Genomic DNA, 13,649 nt, shown 5'->3' on the forward strand with positions numbered 1-13,649 from the left:
ACACACACACACACACACACACACACACACACACACACACACACACTCAATTCATCGAAACATTTAATGACAGACAGATATACAATACTATGCAAAAACATCATATAAACAAGTAGTAATAGTAAAAGAAAAATATGTACAGTAAACAGTTCAAGGGAGGGGAGGGGGGGGGGGGGGGTCTGGTGATAGGGTTACGGTTAGGGTGCCAGTTCCGAATTGCAGCCACCTGTAAGTGCGGTTTTGAAGGAGAGTAAGGATTCACACTTTTTTATAACTGTTGGTAGGGCATTCCATATTTTGGTGGCATGGCAGTAGAACAAATTTAACCCCTTGTTTGAGCCAAATCTAGGTTTAAACGTAGCCTCGTTCCCAGCCTTACTCATCTTGCGAAGAGAAAAGGTTTGAACGTAATTTGTGGAGCTCCCTCTGGTGTTGTGTTTGTGGACGTCTTTGAAGTAGTTTGACAGGTCCATATGTATCTTGTAGACTAGGCCGATTGCAAGTTGCTGTACTCTGTCCTCTACCCTGAGCCATAGCAAAATAAGCAGGGGTTAGATGATTCAGGTGTGAGGCCAAGTATTAGTAGCCTGACCATTTTTTTTTGGGATGTCTGGAGCTGTGTTTGTAAGGCCTTTGTGGTGCTATTATATAATAAAGAAATACATCACATGGATGCAACTGGGACGCATCATCAGTGTTGTAGCCTGGGGTCATAGGGTGTTTCGGGTCTCGCAACATACAACATACACCCTCGCCCAGGTGACCCAGCCAGGGTTGATCAAGCCCCGACTTACGTCCCAGTAGCACCCACGGTCAGTCCTATAGGGAAAGACAGGGCCACTCAGTCCGCTTCTCCGGAAGTACTCTGCCGGGACTCGGGGAGGCTCTGGCACGTGGAGGGACTAGGCACTGTGGGTTGTCTCCTGGCCGGGCTCCTCCTTCGTCTCACCAGGTCCAGGACCTGAGCGCTGCGCCAGATCAGATGCACCGCCCCGATCCAAACATTTCCTTCTGGCGTGATGGTTCCTTGGGCCGATACCACTAGATTGGGCCGTCTAATGGTATTAGCTCCGCTTGCGGTACGCTGGAATGGAATGGCCCTCCTAAAGGCCTCACCGCGGGTTTTTTGGGCTTCTTCCTCACGGAAGACACAGCATGGGGCGCTAACCCATACTGCTCCCGGGATGCCGTCTACATTCCGGCTGTCAACAGTCTCTCCTGTGGTCACCAAACTATTCCTGGTTGTCACGTAGTCTATAAATTCCTATGAGCCACTATAAATAGAATAACTAATAAAGACATACATCACATGGATGCAACTGGGACGCATCATCAGTGTTGTAGCCTGGGGTCATAGGGTGTTTCGGGTCTCGCAACATACAACATACACCCTCGCCCAGGTGACCCAGCCAGGGTTGATCAAGCCCCGACTTACGTCCCAGTAGCACCCACGGTCAGTCCTATAGGGAAAGACAGGGCCACTCAGTCCGCTTCTCCGGAAGTACTCTGCCGGGACTCGGGGAGGCTCTGGCACGTGGAGGGACTAGGCACTGTGGGTTGTCTCCTGGCCGGGCTCCTCCTTCGTCTCACCAGGTCCAGGACCTGAGCGCTGCGCCAGATCAGATGCACCGCCCCGATCCAAACATTTCCTTCTGGCGTGATGGTTCCTTGGGCCGATACCACTAGATTGGGCCGTCTAATGGTATTAGCTCCGCTTGCGGTACGCTGGAATGGAATGGCCCTCCTAAAGGCCTCACCGCGGGTTTTTTGGGCTTCTTCCTCACGGAAGACACAGCATGGGGCGCTAACCCATACTGCTCCCGGGATGCCGTCTACATTCCGGTTGTCAACAGTCTCTCCTGTGGTCACCAAACTATTCCTGGTTGTCACGTAGTCTATAAATTCCTATGAGCCACTATAAATAGAATAACTAATAAAGAAATACATCACATGGATGCAACTGGGACGCATCATCAGTGTTGTAGCCTGGGGTCATAGGGTGTTTCGGGTCTCGCAACATACAACATACACCCTCGCCCAGGTGACCCAGCCAGGGTTGATCAAGCCCCGACTTACGTCCCAGTAGCACCCACGGTCAGTCCTATAGGGAAAGACAGGGCCACTCAGTCCGCTTCTCCGGAAGTACTCTGCCGGGACTCGGGGAGGCTCTGGCACGTGGAGGGACTAGGCACTGTGGGTTGTCTCCTGGCCGGGCTCCTCCTTCGTCTCACCAGGTCCAGGACCTGAGCGCTGCGCCAGATCAGATGCACCGCCCCGATCCAAACATTTCCTTCTGGCGTGATGGTTCCTTGGGCCGATACCACTAGATTGGGCCGTCTAATGGTATTAGCTCCGCTTGCGGTACGCTGGAATGGAATGGCCCTCCTAAAGGCCTCACCGCGGGTTTTTTGGGCTTCTTCCTCACGGAAGACACAGCATGGGGCGCTAACCCATACTGCTCCTATAGTACCATGAGGTGGTGGAGAACAGCAGAATTACCGCAATGTCGCAAATAAATCGCCCCGTCATTCATATGTATTCCCCAAACTTAAAATACGGACAAAAGTGCGTCCCGTATAAGTTCAATATGGAACACGTCTTTTAGTTTCCAATTACGGACGATTCCGTATTTTACGAGACAGGTGGTAACCCTACAAGTTGCCGTCACGCTTGGCTGGGGAGGAACTGCGGGTATGCAAACATATATGAATACTAAGATTTGTATTGATTTTATGTTGTGCATTTTAACTTATATGGTACTGCTTAGTATTAAAGTAATGGAAGAATGTATTTGTTTGTGTAGGGTTTGGCAACGGCTGGGAGCTGGGAGCTGCTGGTGGCATGTTCAATGGACCATAGTAGCAGGTATGCGCACGCCATGGCAACAAAGTCATTCTAATATTTCATGAGTACTATGGTGTATTTATTGTAACTGATATTTAACAGAGCTTTACAGATTGCCTAGGCGTTGCGTCTGACGCTGCCCTTACTGTTAATTGTCCCTTAGTTTTAAGTTATGGTTTTGAACTTTTGTCTTTTTGATTTATTGTATTTTGTGTCTGGCTGCTTCCCACATGAGTGTGCACTGTGCAGTTTATGATCACTGAAAGAAGGGTATTCATTTCCATCACATCAGCAGCCTGTAGTCAGTATATAGGCTGTTATATTCAACTTGGTGTGAACCAACTGTGTTTTGTGTATAGTAGTGTATAACGGGTTCATTGGATTGCCCAGGGTCCCTGTGATCAGTATATTGCGCCATGCTATATTTTAATATTAATCCATTATATCTATTGCTCTTCTAACCTATTTTGTAATAAAGTACCATTGTACTATGGTTTTATATACTCTGTGTTTGTCATTTGTTTGACAGCCTTACTGTGTTTATTGAGTTTCCTTTAACTCAGCCAAACTAAAGGGTGGCGTAGTCCAACATTCACTGTTACATTAGTTACAACTGCATTGTTGTTGTGGAGCAGTCTTTAATATTAGGATAAGTGTTTAAAAATATATCTGCATGTTCCTAAACGATTGACAAGCAATAATGGTCAGCACCAGATTCAGAATGGTGATAGAGGGTCTGGTTGCGCTCAGCAGAGACAAGCAGTGTAATCCTGGGTCCCTGCCATTGTTGCCAGATTTTGCGAGAGAAATAAGCAACCAGGTCTATGAAAACAAGCCCAAAAGAAGCGACTAGGCCACATGAGCACTTTAAACATATGATATACATTGGCTATTTGAAAATAGCCGATCTACAAGCTCACGATGCGTCATGTTGTGAGCTTATAGATCTGCTATTTTGAAAAGAAAATCTTGAAAAAAGTGAAATTTTTTGAATATTATTTTAAACATTTTAACAACACAAATCTGGTATGGGGTCCCTGCCACAAAATATTTTTAGATGGGGGGTCGGTGGACAAATACATATTAAGACATGAAAATGTTTGAAAACCACTGGTTTTAAACAACATTAGGATACAAGCACAAATAAGTAACTACACTTTTAGAAACAAGCCCAAAAAAACACAACCCACAACTACCAGTATTTACAAGCGACTTTACAGAAAAACAAGCCCAAAGTCGCTTATACTAAGTGGACATGGCAACACTGGTCTCTGCCTCACACAGACAGTGTGTGGTCAATAAAGCGCAGCTTTAATTACAAAACCGTCTCATCAATAGTGTCAGCAACAACCCACAGGAGCACTCAGCGTGCTACAGTGACATAACAACCAATCGGTGGACAGGGACTTTCATACGGTGGGTTGGTTTATCAATCTGAAAACGATTGATGCTGATTTTGTTTCACATTTCCCTAATGTAACATGTTTATTAGCATTTTTGCCACAGGCTATTGGATTTGCAGGCCTATAGTGCCAGTTGCAGTCCCATGTCACATAGTTTGGGTGCACGCATCCCCAGGTAGGGAGGGACTGGTATTGATGACACAGGATTCTCTGGCAGTGATACATGTGCGCTGCCCTGAGCCTTTGTAGTTGAGTTAGGCCATAGCCATGAGTGGTTGGTGAGCCTGCCTGGGCAGCCAGAGCAGGGCCTGGTCGTCGCAGGTTCGATTCCAGGCCGCAATGTGTTGATGTGTGTCCCTGAGCAAGACTCTCTTAACCCTTAATTGCTCCCTGAGCGCCATAGAATGGCTGCTCACTGCTCCTAGTTATTATAGGATGGGTAAATGCAGAAACGAATTTCACGTATGTGCATACATATACAGTGACAAGAAACACCCAAAGGAGTGGGGAGCGAAGGGGGGGGGGGGGGGGGAGTTTGTAATTCATTAACTGACCTTTTTGCACAAATGGTAATATTCTAACATCCACATGGGTGAATATAGTCAAATACATTCTGGATGGTTAGACTTTCAGGCCAAGGACCCCCTAGCTGAGAGAGAGATGAAGCAGGGACCCCCTCTATAAAATTGTGTTTCAGATTTAACTTTTTTTGTTTACTTGGTCTGCTCTTTTTTCCCCTCTACACCAAACACCTCTTTGCCAAAAAATAGCCGATCTACAAGCTCACAACGCTGCTGCGAGGCGTTGTGAGCTTGTAGATCTGCTATTTTTTTGGTAAAGTTCTCCTCAGAAAAGGGATGCCAGGGTTCAAGTGGTTAAGGTAAAAAAAAACATCATATCACACAAAGATTTAGCGGACCCCCTGTAGTAACTCTAAGGACCCCCTAGGGGTCCCGGACCCCCTGTGGAAGACCCCTGATCTATGTCATCCATGTCTTGCGTGGCCGGGGCATCCTTGGAGCCATGCATCACGGCCAGTCCATGCATCACATCAGTCAGTCGTATGGAATTGTGTTGTCAGGGTGCGGTAGGCCTGCTTGCAAATAGTCAAGCATGCTTCCATCAGTGTAACCAATGTGTGACAGTCTGGTATTTGCCCTCCGTGGAAAGAGCAAGTCCATACTTCATCACCACTAGCACGCTATACCAGACAGAAGACAGACATGCATTTACACCCTGCGTGCGTTCCTCAAGTGTCTGTCGTGTTGTTTGTAGGCTGAGAGGTGGGGAGCATAATTGATAAGTTGCTTTTGTGTGTAAATGTCACAGATGCGAACTATGAAAAGATTCGCTTGACAGCGGGGCGTTTTTTCTGAAAGCTAATTGGATGGAGAAAATAAATTTGACTACAGTACGTGTTTTGCATGCAGAGGAGTGTGTATGTGTGTGTGTGTGTGTGCACGCCTGTGTGTGTAATAGTGTGTGTGTGCACGCCTGTGTGTGTAGTGCGTGTGCGTGCGCGCGTGTGTGTGTGTGTGTGTGTGTGTGTGTGTGTGAGAGAAAGACAGAGACAGAGTGAGCAAGAGAGGAAGCATTTAAATGTTGATCTCCAATTCATGGATCATGAATAAAATTTGCTTAGAGTAGAGCAGCTGCTGTTCACATGTTGTCCGATTGGTTTGCAGCTTTCTAATTAGAATATATTTGAACATTAGTGATTACATTTTAATTGCAGTTCATTTCAATCTAACACTCACTCTGGAATTACCAATGCCTTCTTGTTGTCAGATTAAAAGTGATGATATTCTCTTTCATGTTATATCAAAGTGTTGTCTTTGTTTTGGTTTTTCATCAGAGAAAATACTGTAACGCGGGAACAAATGTCAACCCAGCTTATTCCCTGCCATTGTAATCAGCCTATTGTCATTGGGTTTACTGAACGTAATGTGTTCTTCTTGGATCTCAGGCACAGCGGGTTAACATGTGTCTTTGTTCAGCCCACCTAGTGAGTGAGTTGTCTTCCGGATTCGGAAGTGTATGGACCTGCGTGAGCCTTGCTCCGTCTCTCTCCGAACTGCTGCCGGTCATCAAATTATTGGCTTAGGAATGCGCTAAAAACAAAAAAAAAATCCATGAATTCAAGTCTCCATGGGGTGACTAATCGATAGAAAAAAGTCATTTTGGGCCAAACTATCCCTTTAAGACTAATGTATACTTCATCCGAAGTATAAAGAAAATCTGTTATTTTCGTCGAGTGACATTGTCGTGCAATGAAGTAAAGATCAGGTTTTAGCTCTCCCTACGCTGATCTAGGTGGAAATGACCTGACCGTCCAACTCCCCTTCCGAATGATCCTCCTTCACACTGTAAATACTTGACACAAAACCCTTCCCTCATGTTCTGCCTCTACTGCAGTGGTTGAAAAAGTACTCTTTTTTTTTGCAGTAAAGCAGTAAAGCTTCCTCTCTTTTTGCAAGTAAAAGTATCAATACTGCAATGTAGAAATACTCTGTTACAAGTAAAAGTCCGGAATTAAAAATGTACTTTAATTCAAACGTACAAAAGTATTGGTATCAAAATACTTAAAGTACCAAAAGTAGAAAGTATACTCATTATGCAGAATGTCCCATTTCACACGTTTTCAAATGTATAAAATGTATAAAAATCTTGAAAATAGCAGATCTACAAGCATCGCAACGCATTGTGAGCTTGCAGATAGGCAATTTTTAAATGGCCAATACGTATATAGGGCTGAAGGGGCTAAAATGTAACTAGTAACTAAAGTTTTCAAATAATTGTAGTAGAATACAAGTACATATTTGTCTCTAAGACGTAGTGGAACTATATTGTAAACACACACACTTGACATCTTGAGATAATGTAGCAGTGGAACTTTGTTTACATTTGTAACTCATTGCCTTGATAAAGTTCTGAAGAGACGACCACTTTTCATTCTTTTTTTAAATAGTCAATTGGATACATCATGAATGCATTTTTTCATTTCCAAAGAAACTGTAAGAAAGAAAAAAAAAGTAGTGATAGCTTCTGTCAGTTCAGCAGATACAGAAAAATACAAGCTGCTATTGATTGGAAGAGCTCATTTTGCTGCGCTGATTTTACTGGAAATGTTTCGGCTTGCCCCATCATTGGTGAAAGTTTGTTACGGCCTGCCAACTTGGGATTTGCTTCATTTAAATGGAAATGAGACACTGGTCCTTATAGATTGAGGATCAGGTACCTGATCGGTGCGCGATCAGCCATCTCTTCTCTGTGTGTGTGTGTGTGTGTGTGTGTGTGTGTGTGTGTGTGCGTGCGTGCGTGCGTGCGTGCGTGCGTGAGTGCGTGCGTGCGTGCGTGCGTGCGTGTGTGTTAGATGGAAAAAGAACTGGTCAGTTACCACAAGAAGACCACTCAGCAGGAACTGGAGATCTCAGCTGAAATTTAAACACACTGCCACTGGCAAGGAAAAGCATTTAGATGCTAAAGATTTAGCATTTGGCAAGTGATGAACCGTCTAAATCCAACCTGAAAATGTGCACTCGATAGGATATCTATTTTTTTGTCTCATTGCTTAATGATGCTGTAAACTTGAAGGTAATTAAATGTCGTATTCGTGACATCACTGCTGTGCTTTGTTTGAAAGGAGAAAAGGAGGCGCATACTGCTGCCCAATAGTGGAACAGATGGGTCTGTTCTGGTAGTTCTATTGAATCCAGAGTCAATCTATCTTCCAGTTAATTCATTGCCAAACAAATCAGTATGGAGAACTGTCGTAAAATCCTTTAATGTCACTTGACTTTTTCAGAGGGGAAGAACATTTATATTTATAGCCACTGAGTGTCACTGTTGAGGGAGGTGGTTTTACCACCTTTCTACTGTAGGCTACTGTATGGTACAATAGACAACCAGTTGCTATAAAGTATCCAGGAGCGCTGATTTCAGGCCAACCATTCAACATTTAATCCTGAGAAACTGGGCTTTTTATTTGGCAGAGTTAAAACAAGTGGTAAAAAATGAAATCAGCCTCCAACAATTGTTATATGGATAGGTGGGCCTACTAGTGCTGGTTAGGCTTTAAAATGTTTGGTGCAATCATTTGTTAACAAAAAACTAAAGAAGCTCTACATAGCCTACATGTAGTAGATACTAATAACTAATTTGTTAAGTGTAACTTCTTCTCCACCTTAACTTAACCTGCCCTACTTTACCTCACCAGCATGCCATTATAGATTCCTTTTTTAAATATATGTAATTATAATATGTAAGAATTAGGTCTCCCCAGGATTCACATACATCCATCCAATGTGACCGCACAGTCTTTGAAAACGCACGCACGCACGCACGCACGCACGCACGCACGCACGCACGCACGCACGCACGCACGCACGCACGCACGCACACACACACACACACACACACACACACACACACACACACACACACACACACACACACACACACACACACACACTACTTTTTGTATGGAATAAAGTCCTCTATTAGTTAGGCTGTACTAGGCTCTTGTCAGCCCTGTAGCCCCTTTGCACTTGAGATTAACCACTGTGTCCACGGGCAATAGTTTTACATGAAAATGTCTAGGCTATAGTATAGTACTGCCCCGTACAACCTAACAGAGCCCAGCACATTCCACCAGAGCCCATTATAGCCCATTATAGTCCACCAGAGCCCAGCAGTCTGGCACATTCCAGCACACAAAGTCCAGCCCACTGGGAGAATAGCCTAGGGTATGGGGGTAGTTAAATGACTGCAATAGGCTATACAGGGCTGGGTCCAGCTGGAATAGGCTAGACTAGAATGTTCTAGGCCTTGCTAGACTCTAATAGGCTCTATTAGGCTGTACTAGGCTCTTGCCAGCCCTGTAGCCCCTTTGCACTTGAGATTAACCACTGTGTCCACGGGCAATAGTTTTACATGAAAATGTCTAGGCTATAGTATAGTACTGCCCCGTACAACCTAACAGAGCCCAGCACAGCCCACCAGAGCCCATTATAGCCCATTATAGCCCACCAGAGCCCAGCAGTCCGGCACATTCCAGCACACAAAGTCCAGCCCACTGGGAGAATAGCCTAGGGTATGGGGGTAGTTAAATGACTGCAATAGGCTATACAGGGCTGGGTCCAGCTGGAATAGGCTAGACTAGAATGTTCTAGGCCTTGCTAGACTCTAATAGGCTCTATTAGGCTGTACTAGGCTCTTGTCAGCCCTGTAGCCCCTTTGCACTTGAGATTAACCACTGTGTCCACGGGCAATAGTTTTACATGGGTTTGTGTCCACCGGCAATAGTTTTACATGAACATTTCTAGGATATAGTATAGTACTGCCCCGTACAACCTAACAGAGCCCATCACATTCCACCAGAATCCATTATAGCCCATTATAGCCCACCAGAGCTCAGCAGTCTGGCACATTCCAGCACACAAAGTCCAGCCCACTGGTAGAATAGCCTAGGGTATGGGGGTAGTTAAATGATTGTAATAGGCTATACAGGGCTGGGTCCAGCTGGAATAGGCTAGACTAGAATGTTCTAGGCCTTACTAGACTCTAATAGGCTCTATTAGGCTGTACTAGGCTCTTGTCAGCCCTGTAGCCCCTTTGCACTTGAGATTAACCACTGTGTCCACGGGCAATAGTTTTACATGGGTTTATGTCCACCGGCAATAGTTTTACATGAACATTTCTAGGATATAGTATAGTACTGCCCCGTACAACCTAACAGAGCCCATCACATTCCACCAGAATCCATTATAGCCCATTATAGCCCACCAGAGCCCAGCAGTCCGGCACATTCCAGCACACAAAGTCCAGCCCACTGGTAGAATAGCCTAGGGTATGGGGGTAGTTAAATGATTGTAATAGGCTATACAGGGCTGGGTCCAGCTGGAATAGGCTAGACTAGAATGTTCTAGGCCTTACTAGACTCTAATAGGCTCTATTAGGCTGTACTAGGCTCTTGTCAGCCCTGTAGCCCCTTTGCACTTGAGATTAACCACTGTGTCCACGGGCAATAGTTTTACATGGGTTTGTGTCCACCGGCAATAGTTTTACATGAAAATGTCTAGGCTATAGTATAGTACTGCCCCGTACAACATAACAGAGCCCAGCACAGCCCACCAGAGCCCATTATAGCCCACCAGAGCCCAGCAGTCCGGCACATTCCAGCACACAAAGTCCAGCCCACTGGGAGAATAGCCTAGGGTATGGGGGTAGTTAAATGACTGTAATAGGCTATACAGGGCTGGGTCCAGCTGGAATAGGCTAGACTAGAATGTTCTAGGCCTTGCTAGACTCTAATAGGCTCTATTAGGCTGTACTAGGCTCTTGTCAGCCCTGTAGCCCCTTTGCACTTGAGATTAACCATTGTGTCCACGGGCAATAGTTTTACATGGGTTTGTGTCCACCGGCAATAGTTTTACATGAACATTTCTAGGCTATAGTATAGTACTGCACCGTACAACCTAACAGAGCCCATTACAGCCCACCAGAGCCCAGCACAGCCCAGCACATTCCAGCACAACCAAGTCCAGCCCAGTGGGAGAATAGCCTAGGGTATGGGGGTAGTTAGATGACTGTACTAGGCTATAAAGGGCTGGGTCCAGCTTGAATAGGCTACACTAGAATGTTCTAAGCCATACTAGACTCTAATAGGAGCTATTGTGCTGTGCTAGGCTTTGGTCAGCCCTGTAGCCCCTTTGAACTTGAGATCAACCACTGTGTACACGGGCAATAGTTCTACACAAGTTTGTGTCCACGGCCAATAGTTTTACATGAACATGTCTAGGCTATAGTGTCCCCGAACCACACTTTGGGAACCAGCCATGGACCCCTTTGGAAACCCTGTGTACACATGTCCACTTCCAATAGTTTTGGAAAATAGCCTGCAACCCTGTGGAATTATGCTTGAACTGCAGAAAAGGACCCTAAATACAAAAAAAGGAAATAAAAATCATCCGTGGGACTGATGGGCGAACAAGTGGTGTCCACACGCAGAGGGGGGCCAAGAGGACATTTAGAGTCCCCCCGGTGAATTTTCACGCCCCCACAGACTGTACAGTGGAACCCAGAAATTGGCCTACATACATGTACATACATGGTACATAGCTACCAGTAAGACTCCCTAATCGGGAGATAAGCGACCGTAGGTCACATGTATACAGAAGAGGGCTGTAACGGCGATTGGTTCCTAGAGCTGTTGGTGTGTGTGTGTGTGGTGTGGGAGAGAGAGTGTGTTTATAGGGGAAAAGAGGGATTGTTTGTGGGGGGCAAGCCCCCGAGTTACGGCATTTTATGTGAGCTGCAGTGGCAGGGGGTCCTCCACTGGGGGCGCCACCACTTTTGCATCCGTTCTGGAGCACCAGGAGTGGGTGGTCCCCGGGAATGCCCCGTGAGCAGCCCCGTTGGGGTGGTCATTTGGTAATTTGTCCACATGTGCTCATTTTTTACACTTGGGGGTCCCCGAGGCAGTCCTTGGAGGGTGTAGTTTGGCAGGTAAGGAGTGTGTGTGCAAAATGTGGCATGGATCGGGGCAATGGGTGCGGAGATATGAGCAGGGCAAAAGTGTGACGTGTGTGACGGAGTGACGGAGTGACGGACGGACACCTGGAGCAGCTTTCTGTAGTAAGTGCGACCTACGGTCGCAACCAATCTTGGAACCCATCGCCAAATAAAAAAGGAAAAACAGCGCCCTCTGCTGAGCAGAATCTGTTCTTGAGAGATTACATAGCTACAAGCATAGGCAAACATACACAATTGTGCGCGCGCATGCACGCACATACACACAAACACACACACACACACACACACACACATTCAAATTCGGTCCAAATTCGTAGGATTTAACTGTAGACCTAAAGTTACATCCAACAATAGGCTACACTTGAACAGTCTAAAAAGGTGACAGTATTTCCCCCATTGTTCTCGGGATACAATAGACATTTTTATTAGCCTACTTATTATTTACCAGGGGGGAAAGGAAAGCTATTGGGGACCAAATCAAATCGATAAAAGCCATTGTGTCAGAGAAGCAATGATCGATGTGTTATGCCACAGCCCTCTATTCATTATGAGAAACAATTCACCGTGAGGGCTGTTAGTGTGTGTTCTCACACACTGAAAGTGCCAATGAAATAACTTACATAGTTCAGCTGCACAAATTGTGCATGTGCGTGCATGCGTGCGTGCGTCTGAATGTGTAGGCTAGCCATGGTTGTTGTAAAAAATTGAATGAATTAATCTATGCAAGCACTGCATGTCATAATCCAGCTGCAGTGGTGTAAAGTAACTATGAGTACATTTACTCTGTAGTACTGTACTTAAGTACAATTTTGAGTTTTTTTTTTTACTTTACTGGAGTATTTCCAATTATTATACTTTTACTTTTACTCCACTATATCTCACTATCTCAAAGACAAATATTGTACTTTTCCACTTTTCGTTTATTTAAGTAAGAAATATGAGTACTTTTTCCACCACTGGTAAGAATGGAATTAATTAATCTATGCAAGCACTGCATGTCATAATCCAGTTAATTTGTTAGTTAGTTTCTCATGGGGATCATGCTGGTCAGTGGTGAAAAAAAGTACTCACATTTCTTACTTAAGTAAAAGTAATACAGTACTGCAATGTAGACATACTCTGTTACAAGAAAAAGTTCGGAATTCAAAATTTACTTGAATAAAAGTACAAAAGTATCGGCATTAAAATATATTTATAGTACCAAAAGTAAAAGTACTCATTATGCAGAATGTCCCATTTCACAAGTTAAAATGTATAGAAATATTTTGAAAATAGCAGATCTCCAAGCTCACAAAGCGTGGCGATCTGCTATTTTCAAATGGCCGAAATGTATAGGGATGAAGTGGTTAATGTGTGTTTGTGATAATAATCCAAATATATAAAGTAACTAGTAACTATAAGTTTTCAAATAATTGTAGTGGAGTAAAAGTACAATATTTGCCTCTGAGATGTAGTGGGGTATTGTAAAAGTACTGAAAATTGGAAATACTCAAGTAAAGTAGCCTGTATACCTCAAAATTGTAAACAGGACTTGAGTAAACGTGCTAGTTACTTTCCACCACTGCCATACGGTTGTTGTAAAAATGGAATTAATTAATCTATGCATGTCATAATCAGTTAGAACAAATGTGTCATTTTATGTTGTTTTGACAACAAGATGATCCTAGCTGTAGAATACAACTCTCGTAGACGTATTTTTGATTCTGACGTTTTCAATCTACGAGAGTTGTAGGGTTCACCCCCCATGGACAAAGGGACTTTCAGCACTATACACCGTAGACACTCCAAACATGTAAAAATGTTAAATAAAGGTGCTTACCCCCATACCCCAAATGTTAACTCTCGCTACGGGGTAGTAGTTTAATTTAA

Source organism: Gymnoscopelus microlampas (assembly GCF_963454915.1).
Source record: "Gymnoscopelus microlampas genome assembly, chromosome: 9".
NCBI lineage: Eukaryota > Metazoa > Chordata > Actinopteri > Myctophiformes > Myctophidae > Gymnoscopelus > Gymnoscopelus microlampas.